Source organism: Anopheles gambiae, chromosome 2 (genome assembly GCF_943734735.2).
Source record: "Anopheles gambiae chromosome 2, idAnoGambNW_F1_1, whole genome shotgun sequence".
In the NCBI taxonomy this organism is placed as follows: Eukaryota; Metazoa; Arthropoda; class Insecta; order Diptera; family Culicidae; genus Anopheles; species Anopheles gambiae.
In genome coordinates, this window is record NC_064601.1 from 16400954 (window position 1) to 16420608 (window position 19655).

At 45.0% G+C, this 19655-nt stretch overlaps 1 protein-coding gene across 9 annotated transcripts in view; it reads right to left on the reverse strand.

Annotated features, from left to right (window-relative positions):
* Positions 1–19655, reverse strand: part of LOC3290570 (broad-complex core protein) — a 122159-nt gene that overhangs the window by 95161 nt on the left and 7343 nt on the right. For 8 of the 9 annotated variants that reach the window (XM_061641283.1, XM_061641284.1, XM_061641271.1 and 5 more), the window contains exon 3: positions 5959–6047. The exons of the other annotated variant lie outside the window; for it this stretch is intronic. The gene's annotated coding sequence lies outside the window, so the exon portion shown is untranslated. The remainder of the gene's footprint in view (positions 1–5958; positions 6048–19655) is intronic. 9 annotated transcript variants of the gene reach the window in all.

Sequence of the window (19655 nt, forward strand, 5' to 3'; positions counted from 1 at the left end):
TTGGGGGGGGGGAAGAGTGGCGGCAATGCACCACAACACCTGCTTCCCGCTCTGCCACCAACCATCTTCTCTTCGCCCCCCTCCCCCCTAAAAATGGGGAGATACTTAAGATCACGCGCTCCTCGGCTCCACTCACTGCGGCGGGCCGCGATGGACGACGATTGTGCAGCAGCAAGAGTGTGAAACGATGTTTGCCTTCCTCCTCCTTCCTTGGCTCGGTTGGTCAAAAATTCTGGGACCAAATTTCAAAACAACCTTTTCTTCCTTTTTCTCGTGTGTGTGTGTGTGTGTGCGCCCAGAAAATTTCAAGTGCCGGCCGAAGATGACGATGATGATGATGCAGGGAAGTGAAGCGTGTATGTCAAGGGGAAATGCATTCTACGGCAGGGAGGGAGGGGGGGGGCAAGCTTATGCAGATTGCAAAAGAATGAAAAAAGAAAGAAGGAGAGCACACACACACACACACACTGGGCCGCGCAGAAACTGGCTTGACCTGCTCTGCTGGGGCGGCGGCTCTCATCGTTTGGGGGGAGTGAGGTGTGTGCCACCCGGCGGTATTTGCCAGAGAGAGAAAGAGACAGACTGCGAGAGATTGACCACCGTCCACAAACCCCAGAGTGCATTGACTTCGCGCTTCCCAACATCCCCCCCCGGGGTTTCACATTTCAACGCTCCCCGCGCGCGCGCGACGAAGTGTGCGTCAATGACGTCGCCGAAAGAAAAAAATGAATACAATCCTCTATTTATATTTGACAGAGACGTGTTGCGGTGTGTTTGCCCCTCACACGCCCCCCTTCCACTCCACCACCAGGTCCATCCAATGTGAAAGACTTCCTTTTCGCACCAAAAACCAAACATCCCGAACTTGCGCCGCCGTGTCAAAATCATGTTGCGAAGAATGGGGCGCGCAACAGCAGCAGCAGACGCAGCACGCAAACATTCGCACGAACATTTCTTTTGCATTATTCTATATTTATTTTCTCTCTCGCTCTCTCTCTCTCTCCCTGCACTGCACACCTCTTGCGAGATTTGCGCCCGTAGCCCTTGCACGGTCGTCGCTATATCTCGCGGCGGCGGCGGCGGCGGCGGCGGCGACAAACGCCTTGGAAGGAAGAAAAACACACACACTAAATACTCCACACACTCGAGCGCGGGCCCGGGGAGAGATTTCTTCAGAGAAAATAACGCCCAAAAAAGGCAACAACAAAAATAAAAAAAAGAAGAAGAAACAAACTGTATCCGCAACAAATTAGGTCAAACGCAGTTGGAGCACAAACCTGCCCCCCCCTCGTGCTACTCCTCCTCCCCACTTGTGGTCCCCGGCGGCTTTTAAAGTGTGCAAGATTGCAATTTGGTGTGCAAAAGATCCTTGCTCTTTCCGCGCGTGCTTTCTCTGCCCCGAGTCACTGCAACGCAATGACAGGGCGGGGAGGGGGTGAGGGACTGTACTCATGTTTAAAGTATTGGTTGGAGCAGTGCATACATTGAGCAAAGACTCCATTTGTCTGCTATTGATACACAAGCGCGTGAATGCGTCTTAGTTGCAGCGATGCAAGCGGGTTTCGAATGATATTTCCAGTCGGAATGAGTCAGTATTGTGTTAGCACACATGCAACAACAAAATGGGGGCAGTATGCGGACAAAGGTGACCTCTCCCTAATGTTTTTAATCGAGTTTAATAATTTATGAAGTATATAGTTGTTGTTTTTTTAAATAACGAAAGGCCTCTAAAAGATACGAGAAAATCGTTTCATTTACTAATTCGTTCCAAGGTATTACTTCAATTGATCGCTTGAGATTTCATAAATGCATTGTAAGGTATTGAAAACCGCTCTTAAGCATAATACATTACGCTTTTAGAATTAATCTCTCTTACACGACATGCAGCGCTTATGTGAAGATAACAAAAAAAACCTCAACAGAAATGTCACACAAAACACGTTTTCCATGATATGTATTTTTCCATCCGTAAGAGGGGCTCTCCAAAAAAACCACCACGCACCCCAAACCACACATGTTACAAGACACCAATGGAGTTAAAAAAGAAAACGAAAGAAAAGATCTGCAAATCATAAAACGGTAAAAACTTGATGCCTATTTACTTCTCTTATTTGTGCCCTTTAAAGCCGCTGCCCGGCGCGGCATTGCATCACTAAAATGTCAGCAACCCCCTCGCACCCCAAACCTTGCGGATAAAACACAATCGCCATGTGCGTAGTACGTGATTGATCCACAGCCGGAGTGTGATAGTGGGGTAGACGAAAGTGGAATGGGTATACCAGTAGGTGCCAACTCTGGTGTGTGTGCGAATGTGTTTCTCTCCTTGGCAGGGCAGCACGGGCGCAGCTGACCTACCTTTCTTGCCTACTTTCAGCAAGGACGCGCAGCACTCCCCCCTTCTTACGGTACTAAAATTAACAATTATCCACTAAACCATGGTGGTGTTTGCATATGCTTACATGCTCATTTTGTCATTTTCATGCAATTCGCGCACCTCCCATAGGTGGCGGCGATTCAACAATACAAAAAACAAAATAGAGAAATAAATTTCAAAATAAAAAGGCATGGACTCTTTTTGTGATTAAAAATCCTTCACAAGTAAGACGTTAAATATTTTAATTTCTGTTACAAACCCTCCACCACTGCCACTACACGCACATCGACGAAACATCTTAAAGACAGTGAAGGAGCGTGCGCTGTTATTGAACACAGTCATCGCACGCGTATCGGATTATTTTCAAACAGATGGAATACATTTCAAGGTGGATTTGTCCATGCTCGAGTTGTTTCGTAGCCGTTGTTATAAAAAGCTCCGATTTCTGTTTTCCCTTTAAGCCGTACAAATTGTGCAAATCCGCCAATGCAATTCGGCAAGCCAAGCATCGACGACTTATTGCAATCACTTTCACTAAAAACGACACGTAACATGGCACACAACACACGGCAAAAGATGACAGGCGAGTGCATCGGTGCATCACGTGATGCAAGGCGCTAAGAAGTGCACCCAGACGGGAATGGAGGACAGACGAAAAGAGTGCGGACAAATATTAAAAAAAAAATACATTTATTTCTTATTTACCTATTTTTTCTCGAGCCCGTGTGATCGTGTGACTTCAAGCGACACAATTGCAAAATCTACCAACAAAACGTTTCCAATTCGATTAAACTGGCTTACAGAGATTTCGTTTCCTATTGTGATTGTTCACCTCCTTACTATACACACGGTTGCAATGAACTGACTAATGGCTGTTTTTCACCTACCAGTGAACACATTGCATTTACAGCGGGGCTATCTCTTCCACGCTTTCCCATCGGTCGGATGGAAACTTTCTCCAAATTATTCGTGCCCAAAATCGTTGACCCAACCATTGAAAAAGGCCAACAACAAACAAAAAAAAAAAAGGTACGAACAAAACAGCATCCTTTCCAAACGCGATCACTCACCCCGCCGGGGGGACTCCTCCTCTCGCTCTCTCCTACAGCATCCACACACAACACCTCAAATTGCATCCTTTTACATCTTGGCCCATTCGATCGGGGCTTATGCTTTGTGTGCGATTTTCTCCTTTCATGAGTTAATGCACCAAAACCGCTCGTGTGTGAGGAAAGACCAACAACAACAGCAGCAAAATCGATCGATCAAAGTCACAAATGATCGCAGGAGGCAACAGTCCGTGACGATGCCAGCGCAGGAGAGAGCATTAGCAAGCGCGGCGCACATTAACATTGAACCAAGAAGGAGAAACAGGAGAAAAGTGGAGTGAAGAAACCGAATGCAACAGAAAGACAAGGCAACACGACGACGACGGTCCCGTATTTGCAGCAAAAGTCAGCAACACTGTTGGGCAACACCGACACACACCGTCGTCGCCATTTCGGTCGCTACAATCTGGCGCACCACACACGATCGCACTTGGTACACACAGGACCGTCGTTGTTGTCCTGTCGCCGCCTGGAAGAGTGCAAAAAGGGCCTCAATAAAACGTAACTACCAAAAGGAAACGCCACCACAACGCCCAGGAGCTGCAAAAAGACGAACGCATCCATTCCCATGGAGATCTTGGGCGCGCACGAGAGAGCTCGCGGGATCGGTAATGATGCACAGCAGCGAAGTGCACCTTTTCAGCTAATGCAACAGCATACACACACACACACACACACACACACACACACACACACACACACACACACACACACACACACACACACACACACACACAAAACGACAAAATCGTGGGGAATAAACCTATCCGATCACACCGGCTCGGCGCAAGAGGAGGGCCTTAAAATATAACCCTCGAGTGAGAGTCAATAAAAGGAAACCGAATGGAAAATCAACAAAAACACGCGAACGCGCGCCGTGTCCCGCCGATCCTTGCCTTCTCCCTTGCGTGGCGTGCAGAAGTATGTCACAGAGTTTTGCAACTTGAAACTTAACCATACACACACTCACAACATCCTTCTCCTCGCGGCTCTTGAGACACTAGAGGTTCGTAGTCATAAAGGAAAGGAACAAGCGACCTGGCACGACGCGGAAAGAGATGGATAAACTACAATAATGATGTGTGATTGTACAGGGTGGACGAGAGTCACCGGAGCCTCTTCAAAAATGCAGGATGCAATCGTCTTTGGCTGGCAAAAATCGACGAATCGCTAAATTGCATCCTGATGGGACGTTTTTTAGCTTTAGGCTGTGGCTTTAGTAAAGTTACCAGGGTGCTTGCCGGCGTAGAGAAATTTGAGGAAACCGAGGTCTTGGTAATATACATCAACTCAGACTCACACTAGTTTGGATAGTTCGAGGTAGATGCTGCGTACAAGACCGGATCCGGGTCTCCTTGTGTCTCTAGCTCTCTATCTCCTCTTCTGTGTCTGTCTTGTAGTCACGATATCCCACCGAATATCTTTTGTAAAGAACCGGTTTTTGTCGCTGGTTTGCCTCCTTTCGGGAAGGATCGCAACACATTGCACCACCCAAAAAACACAAAAATGCACATTTTAACGAGGCCGTCGTACCACCAAAGCACCGATATTTACGACCTGATCACCCAGGGGGGAAGAACTGGATACGTTCGGTGCAGATAAATCTAAATTGCTAGAAGGTTCACGAATTGGAAAAAAATATTGCAGTCCTCATTCGGTATTGGAAATACATTCAAGCGAGATAGCAATTGTTGATACTTGCATTCCAAAGGCCATTGTGATAATATCACAGAAACAACAAGTTATTATGCCAATTATTCCATTTTACGCAAAAAATCAGTGTTAAAACCTTGTGTACAAAACCAAACTACAATGCTCTGTACAATAATGGGTCGTATGAAAGGGTCATGAATGGAATATAATTTGTTTTTGTTCGTCTTGCTACTCAATTCAAAGAAAATAGCCAATGTAAAGTGTTAGAATTTGACGTCTTAGTGCAATAAATTTGTGCATAAACTTGTGATCCAATGTGATCTTCATCATCTTCTGCTGCATAGCCATGCCAAAGAAAACCATAAACTAGTTCAGCACGACCACTTTTCACCATCACGCGCGAAACCTGCCGAAAAATGGCAATCCCTTTTTTTGGCTTAACCCCACCAGCCAAAAAAGCAAAGCTGTCATTCGGGTGATACAAGACGAAGAGATAGAAAGATAGAGCGCGAGAGAACGAGAGAGCTCTAGACAGGGGTCCACCAGAGCCGTCCGGGCGAATGTCCAATAATTTAAACGCCCCGAAACGAAATGGCAACGACCTCCGAAATTGTGGGCTTGCTTGCTTGCTTGCTGGAAAACTAAAACTGCCCTCTCGCCCTCTCTCTCTATGCAAGAGCGTTTCCTATGCGGTGTAGTGTGGCAGCAGGCAACACAGATACACCCCGGCGTAGAGCCATTATAAGCGATGCATCTTGGGCATCGTCATCATCATCATCATCGCACAAGATCACGACACGAAACCTGTTATTGAAGACCAACCTGTGCCTCCGGTGGAGAGATGGGAGCGTCGTGTTTCTTCCAACACCGAAAAAAAGCCGTCCCGTCCGTGCGCCAACTGCTGTCCAATCCTGCCACAGCGAGAGAGAGAGAGAGAGAGGGGGAGAGATACAAAAGAAAGAAAATCAGAAATTGGTTAATTTTTCTTGCTGCAAGATACACACTCGAGAGTTCGTTGGTCGAAAACAGGCCCTCCAGGGAGAAGAAAGCATTTTATGAGAAAAAGAGAAAAACACACACACACACACACACAATGGCTAAAAAATGTACGCAAGTCTCTTTTTGAAGTTTCATCGGTTTCGGTCATTATTTTCCCTACATTGAAGCACGGAGAGTGTTCCCCGCTGTTGTGTGCTGCTGTTGCGGCATTTGGAGCAGGAGCGGATGTTGCTGCTGTTGAGGGGGTAATTACTAAATTTCTTTCCCAGCCATTTGCACCCCGCGCTATAGGCATGTGTGTGTGTGTGCGGGGGGGTTTGGGGGTTTGTGTTTTGCTCTCTAGAAATGACTCAGGGAACCTTTTTTCCCATTGCAAGCGTTGCACGTTGGCACGGCAGGCAGGCAGGATGGCGAAAATTGCCGACAATATTTGTCCCGGTTCAATTGCCACGGTGCATTTTAATGGGACACACAACACTACACACAGGGCAGCGCTAAACAACAACAAAACAAAAAAAACATGATCCAAGAGAAAGGGTGGTAATTTTGGGCACATAAATTGCCGTTTTTCGACAAGTGTAGAGAAGTATAATTAGGCAAACATCATTATTTTACAGTTGCCCGAGAAAAGGCAAAGAATCTCGTGAAAAATGCAATTAAAAATAACCCAAATGTTGTTCATAAGCCAAGAAGAAGTGTCATTCAATCATTTATCTACACACGATTCGCTTCCAAATCATGAAATGGTAGAGATTGTGCATTCAAAATGGACGATACTAGGCGAACTTGCGAAGTGAAGACGAAGGGAGAAACACCACACCAATACACGCTAACCAACGAATGCAGCCACCAAAATGTAGGAATCGAATGAAAATAAAAAAATAGTGACGACTCCCCTACCCTCCCTCTCTCTGCTCGATGAAAGTTTGCAAGTTTTAGTTGAATCAAGCTTCACGTAACTAAACGAAATGGGTAGAAATAGTGGGAGCAGCAGCAACATCAAAAACTACTGTACTACTGTAATTGGCTTGCGCCGCACCAAACTAAACCCATCTTGATCGCAACCAACTTCCTTCCCCCGCAAGCAACCCCTGAAACCAAGCCTCCTGTTCCACTTCAAATCGACTAGCAAAAGCGAACAAACATATATACAATGATCCTCATTTTTTTAAATATATATTTTGGAGGTTAGCTACACCCCAATTCCACACTGCTACAACAAGAGGAAAAGGTACGGGAGGAAGTGGGCAGAGAGCGAGAGCGCACTGCGCACACAATTTAGGCCCAATTTTGATTTTCTGCACTGGCGGCGCGCACTGCATTTTATGTGCATCGCAGCACACGCACACACACAGAATGCAGCCGCTTTTTTTCGTCTGCCAAAACTGCACTGTTTTTTCGGTGGTTCCATGTTTCTTCCACTCGGTTGCGCAAACAAACCCACACACACACACACACACATAGGGATAGAAAGAAAGAGAGAGAGAGAGCCATAGGGTGTGTTGAATATCGAGCCGGTTGCGCAGCGCTGCACTACACACACTGCACAAAAATTCCACTTTTTGGTCATTGACCTCGTGATGTGTGCCCTCCCTCCCCCTCCCTTCGCTTCCTCTACCCTCCGGCGTCCAATCGACGCGCTGTGGTCTCTTCTCGCGATCGAATTCGCTCCCGCCTGACCCACCGCAATACACACTCATCATCATGTTGATGCCAAGCCACCCCAACCCCCCCCCCCCCCCTCCCCTAAAGGATAGAAGGAAGTTGACCACCAAATGCGCAACACCTAACCTCTTGCCTTTTCCCTCCTACTGAAACACACACACACTCACACATTCAAAAGTTTCAAAATCTCACGCCACATTCGTAGGACGTTTTGTACATGGCCACTTTAAAAAAAAAAATCTCCCCCTCCTCCTTGTGTTTTCGAACGTTCGAAATAGGTTGCCAATGCATCGGACTGCCCCCCGGGCAAGGGGGGTAGGGGGTGTGGAGTAGGATGGCTTGGGCTAAGTAGTGCATCGTCTTATGCAGAAAGAAGGAAGAGGGAAAGAGAACCACAACGCATTAGACCGATCGATCAAAGCGGGACAGATGAAGGAGCGGAAGCAAGCAAAAGACTCAAAAAAAAACACTAACTCACACACACACACACACACTGTTCCAAGTTTCAAGTATGTCAAACATACGCACACACAGTCGCATGGGACGATAGCACCTAACACACTCGGGTCCAAGTTGTAGTCGTCTTGTAGATTACATGGATGATTTAAAAAAAATACACACACACACACATCACCCTATAGTGCGCGTGTAGCTGTGCATGTCTCTCTGAGAGACGTTTCACCACAAAACCATTGCTGCTCTCTGTTGTCCGAAAATTCACCACCCGAAATAAAAATTTCACACAAACTCTTTTACACAACCTCCCCCCCCCCCCCTACCCCCCTTACTGCACTTCTACATCGTAACACACAACACAATTGCAATTTTTGACCCTCCCCCTCCTCCAAACAGCAACCCCCAAAAAGATAACCGCATGGGTTGTATAGTGCACACACACACAGACGCAGATGTTGTCGTAAGCCACCATGCGTCCGCTTCTTAGGGAATGCGTGACGCGCGCGCGGTAAGCGCACGAGAGTGGTCGCGCAACGCATCTCTGCGCGAACGAGATAGGGAGCAGTGCCGAAATGTGCATCTACCATTGCACACCTATACCAATGCACAAATGCATACATCGTATTGCTGTGTGTGTGTGTGTCTGTATTGGTCATTTTGGGAAGGAAATAGGGGAAAAAGAAATACGCTTAGACGAAAAAAAGCTGCATTCATGGACGTAAGAAGGACTGTGTGTGTGTGTATGTGTGTGTGGATAAGTGCGGTTGTGTGTGCTTTGCAAACGCATAAAAACTAACTTGCCTTAGCCATCATTTTAGTTTGATTTTAGTCTTGCAGTTTTTTTTATAATATTTGTGACGTTGCTGATGCTAAATTTGTTTTTAGACAGTAAGTAGTTATACAGAAACTACTATAATGTGAAATTGAAATAATAAAACAAACAGTATATCGCATCACATGATATTGAATTATTTCGAATTGTTTTGTAAATTCATAAAGTAATGATTATTGAGTATAAAATAGAGAGTTTTCCCACTCTCTACATGAATGGTTGAATTAAAAACTGACTCTCCTCTGTTTTATTTTTTATCATTTAACAAACAAAGGCCATTCCTACATATATATTTGGTTATTTCCGACATTTTACTAGCCTGAAGAAGTCCCTTGGTTTCCCTATTGTTCTAAAATATGACCAAAACAGTAAAACAAACATAAAAACATAAAATACAAATTTTAAACCAAAACCACAAAATACAAAAGATTCCATCTAATGTAAAATGTTTCGCTCTACGCGCTACAGCACGTTCCTTCTAGAACAAGATATACGCCATACATGGGAGGGCATCGATTTTTCATCATCCGTCAGCCACCACACCAACACCAGCCAGCCAGCCAGCCACCATCATTTCTAGCGATCGTTCGCCCCGTTGCTTTGTGTGATCTCTCTAACACTACCACCTTATTTTGCAGGTCATTGCCCTTTCAAAATTCAACAATCATCAACACCCCCCCCCCCTTCCTCTTCCTCTCTCACTCCACCTTTTTATTCTTTCCTTGCTTCCTCCTTCTTGCATTGCGCCCCCCCCCCTCGGCACAGAAAGGCGGAATAATAAATATACATCGCTGGCGCACGAAGGATCTTCGACGATCGGCTCCCGCTCCACAGCTAGGGGAGGAGGAGGATGTTGTTCTCTAACTTGTGCGCAAAAGAAGCAGCTCACACCAACACACACACACACTATCAACCTACGGCCTGTGACCTCATAAAATGTGTACCAGGCAGCAAAGCAAGCCTTCCTCTTGCCGTTGTTGCCATTTCGGCGATCGCATCTCGTTCTTCCAAATGATTTACCCTTACTGCAAGTCTTCCCCCTTTAGATTCTTCATCAGTACATAGACAGCGTTCATGTGCTGGTCTCGTCGGTAGAGGGTAGGAAGCTCATGCCACTCCACAACCCTGCCCCAAAAAAGTGCATACCACCAACAAGCTGCCCGGAGGGAGCTGCGAAGCTTGGTGGAAGCGCATCAAGCGAACGTCTATCAAGCAGGCCCGAACCACGAAAGGGGGATGAAATGGAGGACCCCTGTTGCTGCTGCTGCTGCTGCTGCTCTCGACAAGATTTAGGAGTAGGCAGAAAGGGAGAAAGACCAGAAAGAGAAAAGCAACACTTCCAGCGCGAGCAGGCAAGTAAAACGGGAACGCAGAGAAGAAGAAAAAAAAAAGAAAACAAAAAAGAAGCAACATTTCCATCCACAGCTTGCAGCTGAAATGCACCACACCACCACACAATGGATTCTTTTTTTTATTGTTTGCCGTCGTCTTATTTTTTTTAGCAAACAATCGTAGAAGCGTCATGCGGGCAGCAGAGTGTGTCGTTTACATTTGAGGATGCGTTTGACCAGTGGCCTGAAAAAATTGCTCCGTATATGTGTGGTTGAATGTGGTGTGAGTGATACACTACAATCTCTAACATGAAGATGAGCTGAGACACTATCGAACTCCAAACAAAACTTGGCCATGTAAAAAAACAAAAACATGAGATTTTGTGGTTGTGAAACACAGTTGCGTGAGTGAGCGAAATGCGATTTGTTTTAATGGCAAGGAGAACAAAGACGGCGGATTACACGCGTTATCAACAGAGCAAAGCCACGACTGTGGTTATCGGGGAGGGAAGCACAATAAAAAAAACGCTCCTCACTCCCCTGTGAAACAACAATGTACACAGTTAATCTTGTATGTTCTACAGATGCAGTAAAGCTTAGATTAGTGCGCTTGCAATGCTGCTTTGCCTAACTTTGTCCGCCCGTTTCGCGATACCGTGTGCACTTTCCAAGCTGGTACCAACAGCAGCGATGCCAACCAAAATGTTTTTGCTATAACGACAAGAGTTACATTTCCAAAGCTTGCCTACTTAGGGACGACTCATCGAACAAGACAAACCTAAAGACATTGTTTGCATTAATTCCCAACTCTCAGTTGGCGTGTTGCCCCTTCGGGCACAAATGATACAGGATCTGTTTCTCTTTGAGATAAAAAAAACAAACACACACACACACATACTTTTTCACTTTCTTTAGCTGAGCTCATTGGAATTTCCAATCACGCCCGGGTGAAAGTTTTGCTGCGTTGCATAAAAATGCACCGTCTGTACACAATTCGGCACACATATATACGAGAAGCAGCACCCATCATGCGTAACAGTTGCAGAAAAAAATAATCTCTGACTCTTATTATTTACCTGTACGTTCGATTCGCATTCATCAATTTTTCACTATTCTCATTATTTTGCATCACTAGACCATTAACTCCAATAAACATAGGAAGAACGTGAAATGGAGATGCCTGGTAGTTTACAAACGAGGTGCAAAAGACTTCAAAAATCAAAACTTTAGCAAAATAATCTTCTCGAAGTAAATCGAACCCCTTAAAAATGCTGAAGAAATCGTACAACTGTGTTTGAAAGCACATATAGAGGCGGCTCTCGTATGCATGCAATAGTTATTCCCCTTTTCTTTTAAATCAACCATCTGAATAGTCTCAAATAACACACACACACACTGAAACACAATTCATTGCAATGCAATCGCTCTTCCTCTCCCCAGAGATCACCAGTCGGGAATATATCCGTAGATACAAAAGTGTGCAGCATGCAATGTTCTGTTGCATCCTGCACTTTTCAGCTAAAAGTTTGGCTCTTTCCCCGTCACACGCACGCACAGCAGCCGAAAAGAAAACGAGTTTTGAACGATGTTTGCCTTTGGTCAGGTAAGACAGACGCACTCGCGCAAGCAGGTTCGGCATTCGGGGCATGGCGGGCGGGTGGTAGCAAAAGTGCAATAAAAGGAGGTTAAGGAAGGTTACTTACACACACACATACGCGCGCACCATTAGCATTGTACGGGAATGAATGCGAACTACGAAAATGCTTTTAAAACAAAATAAAGCAAATGGATGGCAAATTGGTTGTGAGCGAATGTTGTGCGATCGGTTGTGTTTAGTATTACACGTAATAAAGAAAAATGTTACAGGGAATAAACAGACATTTGTTCAAAAATTAATCTTAGAGAATTTCGGCTGCCAAATCGCATATGCATCTTATATAATGTTCACCTTAGAGATCTTCACCTTAGAAAAATGTATAAAATGTATGGAATATGACGGGACCGCCAAAATATTCATCTTACCGCGCGGCTACATGAGGTGAAATGTACACCAAAATGAACTATTTGACACGTGAAATATCTGACAGGTACAGCTAAAGGGCTGGGAGAGACACAACATCCGCTTTCAAAATTCTACGAAAAATTATATCTTCTTAAGCAGAACATTCCCTAATAGGAAGAAATTATGAACTGTTGACTGAAAATTGACGAAGTACTCGATATTGAAGTTATTTAATAGATTTTATTACAATTTTGTGCACGCTATTTGTTTACATTGCACATCAGCTGGTTGCTGTGATGCTTTATCCGTCAGATATTTCGCCTGTCAAATAGTTCATTTCGCTGTATATTTCACCTCATGTGGCCTCGCGGTTAAGGAAACAATTCATCTTGAAGAGACTACATCTTAGAGAGATTTCACTGTATTTGAAAAATAGTATTGGCACAAACATTAAAACACTCATGTAGAAGTTAAGATTAAACCACTTAAAAATCCTATGTAGTAATTTGCAAGTTCCATAAATTTGAAATTTATATCCAAAGCAATAAACAAGTGTAGGGGATGTCTTCTGTATATTCGTATTGCTGCTAGTTTAAATGCATGATTTGAAGGACACGCTTGCCGAGCTATCCAAAACGCATGCGATTAAGTAAACCGAAATTAACTTCATAAAGCTGTCACGCGTTGACTTGAGACGGAACGCCAACTTTACAGCAAGATGCGTGCACATATAGGATGCACAAAATGGATGGCAAATAAATATTTCATTTTCTATGGACGGCGTCGTGAGTGTGTGTGCCCAAAAACTGTGTCCCCAAGTCAGCCATTGCTAGCAGCGTAGTCTCTAAAATTGCGTTATTCAGCTGGCAAATGCATTTCTGCACACACACACACACATACGTGAGTATGCGAACAACAAAGCACAAAATGCATCGTAGAAAAGCAATGACTGGTAAAACGAAATGGTAAAAAGAAAAAAAGCAAAAACACACACTAAATCCAAATGACATGTAAGAAAGATCGCAATGAATACCATAAAAAACGCACCAACACGAACACACACACAATCTACGAAGGAGAGAAAGACAGATTTTTGGGGGCAAGAAATTGCACTTTGAAGGCAAACCGGGCTCTTTCCCCCTTCTATCCCTTTTCTTTTTTCTTTTTGTTATTGGACCCCATTGGGAGGGCCGCTCGCCGGCCCAGACCCAGGATGCGCGGTAGTGTCAGAGGCGGAGGACGAACCGCAACGCAAAAGGAAAATACCAATTTTATTCACCAATTTACAATTTTCGACGAATCGCAATTTTTAGAGCCACAAAGTGGCGGTCAGTCAGTCAGCAAGCAACACAAACTGTGCCACAGTCCACCCCTTCCACCACCCGTTTGGAAATGAATATTGTCTATCTCTACCATCGTTGTACAGGAGAGAGTGAGAGAGAGAAAAGTCGCGTGTTTTAGCCGTCGTTCGGCCCACCAAACAAAAGTGCATCCCACAGCGACTAACGAAGCAAAAAAGATGCAATAAAAATGCATCAAGATGCCCACTTTTTGGGAGGGTTTTTTGTGTGTGTGTGTGAGCGTTACCCCCTCCCCTCTTTCAACCTCCCGCTAGCGATCAGTGTAATTTGGCAGGGAAGAAGGAAATGGCAAAAATAGGCAGCCCGAAATACCACCCCTCCCCCTCGGCTGCCTTTCCCACAGACTATTCCCTCTTCTTCACGCTCTGTGTCTCCCCCTTTCAGCTTCCTCAAATGGAAAGCCGGATAAACGAGTTTATGCCAACGCAGATCGACCGACTCACACAGCACTGCACTGCACTGTGATGCCGAAACCCCCATGCCCCGGTCATCCCTGAGCACTAGTGCCCAGAGGAGCCTCTTACTTCAATTCCCACCAACCGAGAGGAGTCGAAAAAACAAGAAGCCGAAGAAAAGAACGCACCGCGAGCGTAGCAGTGCACACAAAACGCAAACGCACATTTTTGTACGCTCGGTCGTTCCTGCGTGTAGTAACACACTTTTTGCTTGCTTTTGTGTCGATCTCTTTCTCCCTCTCCTTCGGTTTTATCTGTTTCTTCAAATCGCTGTGCAATAATTTTGTAGATTTTTGGGGAGATGCAACAGCAGCAGCAGCACAACGACGCAAGACTTTGGCTGGATGGTTTGATTTGTTTGAGTTTTAGAATCTACCCCCTTCATTTTTTGCCCTGTTGCAGCCATCCCATCCCACCAGAACAACGCACAGCCCCCCCTTTGGAGAGCCTGCAAGTTGAAGAGGCGAATGACCACATAAACGCGACCCAGTCCTCGTGCGCTCTTCTTGGTCAGTGGCTTTCGGCGACTTGTTGCATGCATCTTCGCACACCGCTCTATTGTATATAGTGCGCGTTGTTGCATTTTGATCTTTTCCTTCTTGGATTTAGTTTCGCGAGCAACAAGGGATGCACAAAATAAAAAACAGGCCAGTCGAATTTGTTAGCGATCGAAAGATTTCCGCGGCAAATCCCCCATCATGAAATAGTTCAATGAAGTAAAAGTGCGTGGTTTTTCTTTTTTTTTTCCTCCACTTTGTTGTTTCCCCCATTCGGCGCCAGTCCAGGTTCCGGATCCAGACAGGGCCGGACCAAAATTAGAAGGTATTCTCGTTCGTTTTTTACGAGCTCCTCACGAAGGCAATAAACTAGTTAATTTTTGAGGTTCCCCTTTTTGATGGAAATTTAAATTGCCTTTCTTGATGAGTCTGACTTGGTTTACTTGGTTACATTTTAACCTTTCCAAACCGTATCCTGTTCCCACTACTTACTCCACGGACAAATGCTTTATGTTTGAATGTTTTAGGAATTAAATTGAATCGATATGAACCGGTTTTGGGCATGTTACGATACGTAAGATGTAAACCTAACACCTGTAAAATACGGTGTCGATGCCATATACACTAAATCCCTGCTCCCTTGGATGGGAATACTGGAATTCCCCATAGACACTATGGAAAGAGAACGGCTGGCATACAACAGAATCCGAGCCCACCCGGAATAAGGTGCACAAAGCCGAGCAAGGAAATGTGCTTCGGCCAGCCCATAGATATTAAGAAATACAATAGAACCAACAATGTTAGATTTAAGTCTAGTCCATAATGATACGGCCAACCAGGCCGTCCTTACGAGAAATAAAAAAAAAAAAAACCGGTTTTGGACATGTTCCGATAAGTAATATGTTACAGTCGTTTCCGCTAAATTTTGACTCTAACTCACCTATTTTCGTCTCGAAGGCACCAATTTTTTACAGCGTGTCAATCGCTTTATTTACAAAATTTTAAATAATTTCTGAAACTGTGTGTTTTGAAATGATTGAAATTAAGTTAAGTGGTGAATTATTTTAATTGATAGAATTTAAAATAAAACAATTGTTATGCCAATTTTGGAAGTTTTAATGGAGTGAAAAAAATTGGCATGTATTATCAGCTGTAAACAAAAGCTTTACAATTTCTAAAATTTCATCATTTTTTCTCAAGAAATAATCGATTTACACGGTTTTTGTATTTTTTGTGAGATGTAAGAAAACAAATATTAAAAATCTGTTTAAATATCTTGTAATATTGTCGTGATTCGTACAGGAGTCAAATATTGATGACTTACATACAAAATAGGTGGGTTACTGTAAAACTTTGATGCCTTAGAGCCAAAATTAGGTGCAGGCAACGACTATAATAGCTGCGCTATTTTTTCTACAATAAATAGCCACAATCGGTCAGCCACAATCTATACAAAAAGAACAATTTTTAATTCTGACGCGTCAAATCCTCCTCAACAAAATGAATAGGCTGGAATATTTAAATTAAGAAACAACAAAACCAATTTAGCGGCACCAAAATGTAGGTCAACTCTGTACGTTAGTAGCGAACAGAGACGGTCAAAGTCCGTTTGAGGCATACACAACACACTTGCTCTGTCTGCTTCTGGCACACCTCCGAGTAATATAAGCCGTGCAAGAAGTAGCCATGAACCTGAACGTCTCCCACTTTCATCTCACATTTTTTTATTGGTCTCGCATGCACACACTAATCGTGGTTCTCGCGCGTATAACCGTTGAAGCTAGCACGGTGCACGAAAAACAGAACCACGTGCAAAATGAAATATGCTTCTTGGCAACACCCTCCCTTACACGTTTCACCAGCAAAAAAAAAAAAAAATGGATGAAAACAAGCGCCAACACTGGCAACAGTGCAGTGAAAAAATCACGTGACTCCTACGACAGCCGTTGATGACGATGATGATGATGGCGATGCCGGCAAAGAGGGCCGCATGCATTCAGCAAACGGCACGACGATGACGACTACGATAACCTACTGCACTGCCTGCGCGAAACTATTTTAACTATCCCCCCCCCCCCCCCCAGGCCAACCTACACGACCCTCTCTCTCCTAGCCTCCTAGTCAGGACGGTGCAGCAATGAGCATACACCAGTGTAACGGCACGCGTATGGCAAGGTATGGCAAGAGAACAAACAACGCCACGCATTCTATATCAGACACTAGCACAAAAAGAAGAACAGGGCAGAGGACGAGGAGCAATACAAAGCAGCAAGAACAACAAATCCAACCTTCACCAACGGAGACCCCCCCATATGTGTCGTTCGCATTCACTGCCCTAGTGCACTTGAGAGTGTGAGCGCGCACACCCCAAACCACCACCGCGCGACACAGCACATATCGGGTGTGCAGCAGTGTGCAATTGCAGTTGCGATTGCCGCCTCACCAACAACAGCAGGAAACAAGAACAAAAAGCTGCTACTACGGCAAAGCGGCATACGTACCCAATGTCCGTGCGCATTGCACATACTCTCTCTCTGCTGCTGCTGCTGCTGCACTTGCAACGGGAACGGCGTCGTCGACGACGACGACGACCACGACGACGACGACAACAGAGGGCAGAGGCAAGCAAGATGCATCGGGATCGGGTGTATTTCTCTGAGTAAAAACCACTCACAACCTGGGTTGCTGGGGGCAAGGGTTGGGAAAGGGCGTGGCACGGACGCGCGAAGTGTTTTCATTCATCACGCAAAGCACAGGAAAGGAAACTGCCGGCATGCAGCAGCAGCAGCAGCAGGATTTTCATTCATAAGTTCTTCTCTCCGCGTGGTACATGTGGTTCCGCGCTCACTCGGTGTGCATGGCTCGCCTCGTTCTCTTGTGTGTGTGTGTGGTTGGCTGGCTTTTTTGCTTCACCACGATGTCTATCCCCGGCACTCCGCGAACCGCCTCCCTACCGACAAAAACGACGATGCGGCGCACACGGGTACAGAAGCACGGCAAACGCACAGGTTTTTGCACGCTCTGGCCCTGTGCAAGTGCAAGTGCAGGAGCGTGCAGCGGCCACGTGTGTATGCGTGTGCACTGCATAGTGGCAATTGTCAATGCGCTCTACTATTACTATTTTTAGACACGACCACCTCCTACTGGCCTAGGCGAACGGGTGCGCACTATGGCACGTTCTATCGCCTTATCTAGCTATCTCGCGTGCCGGGGCGCGCGCACTTTCGCTTTCTCTCGCTCTAAGGGCTGGCCGAGCCCCAGGGGTAGGGTTTGTTCTACTCTCGCTGCACTTTGTGCATCGCCCGATGCAATTGGTTGGTTCTGCGTTGAGGGCCCCGAAACTGAAGATTTCATTTCGCCAGGAGAACACGAACCGCCACGTAAATGCGTTTGCTAGTAGTTTGTGCTCTACTCTAATAGTTTGAAATATTTGAAAAATTGAAAAGGTACTCTCATCATCAGGCTATATTTTACATTATAGAGCCATTTCGCAAACAATTATTTTAATTTATCTTTAGCTTCACCAAAAAGAATCCACCGCATGGGTGAGGAAAGCGAGACAACGAACCTGCTCGTCTTGATGCCCGGAAAAAAGGTACCGTTCGAGCATAAGTATACAGGTGCGGTCAACAAATACCACCCAACCCAGAAAGGGCAGAAAACAAGTTGCAGCAGTCCCTGAGAAGATGGGAAGCTAATTACGGTGAAGTCAAAGCGCTGCGCAATCGAGCGTTCATCAGCTGCCAGAAACCGGAAACCAGGGGGGGGGGGGGGGGGCGGGGGGGAGAGAAAATGGACGCAACAAGACCGGCCCGGTGAAGGTTATTATTTCCAAGGATATTGTACCGTTAGCTGTGTGCGCGAGTGGAAACGGTTCCCGAGCGGGTCGTTGGGAATGATGATGAAGGTAAAATATCTCCAGAAGAGAGTAACAGGAGTTCGTTGGTTAATCTTTTTCTACACTCAAAAATGGGTGGCAAACAAAGAAAAACAAGTTTTAGAATTTAAAATTTTTGAACTTTTTTAACAACGACGTTTTGAAATTAAAAGATTTTTTTTTAATTTCATAGAGTTTTACCGTATTCAAAATTTAAACCGAAAGATGGCACTAATAATTTATGAAAAATGACTTTGCTGTATCAGCGACTCAAGTTGGATTCTGTTGGCAGAAATATTCAGCTTAAAATACTAAAAACAATCGATTGTTCGCCAAAAAAAAACTAATTTACCCCACAAAACCCACATGTGCAGCGATGCATCATTCGCCATCTTAGCACCAGTGTACGCGATGCACCAGTGCGAGATAGCAACATGTATACACACACATGTGGCTTCAATCGTAAAAGAAAAATGTTTATTTTTATTTTTGCAATCTGCGGCAACGCGAAAAGACTGAAGACCGATGATGCGAAAAAAAAAAGAAACAAAAAACTTCATACGATCCAAGCGTATCGCTCTCAGCACGCCTAAGAGAGGGAACAGTAAAATAGGTTAATGCGTTTAAAAATATCTATGAGCAGCAGCAGTATAGACAGGCATAGGGACTCTCGCAGCCGACAGAAGAAGAACAAAAACAGGAATGCGCCTAATTGCACATTCGTCGAACAAAGACAACATCGGGTGAGGAGGTTGAATTAAAAAAAAATAGGCCATAACTATAAGAAGCAGCTAAATACACTTTCAATATATCCTCTAAAACTGAGCCAATCTGGGGTTTCTTTTTGCTATCTTTTGCAGCACTATTTCTCGGTTGGCGAGTTAACAACAACATACGAGCCACAAAAAAGCCCGTCGCACCCCAAAATATTGCAGCAGCACCAGAAGATTGCGCTTTAGGAAAAGAAGGTGAAATCATCATCTCTTTGTGCGCGTTGCAATAGCACACACACACACACACACCGACACATGGGGTGTTCCCAAG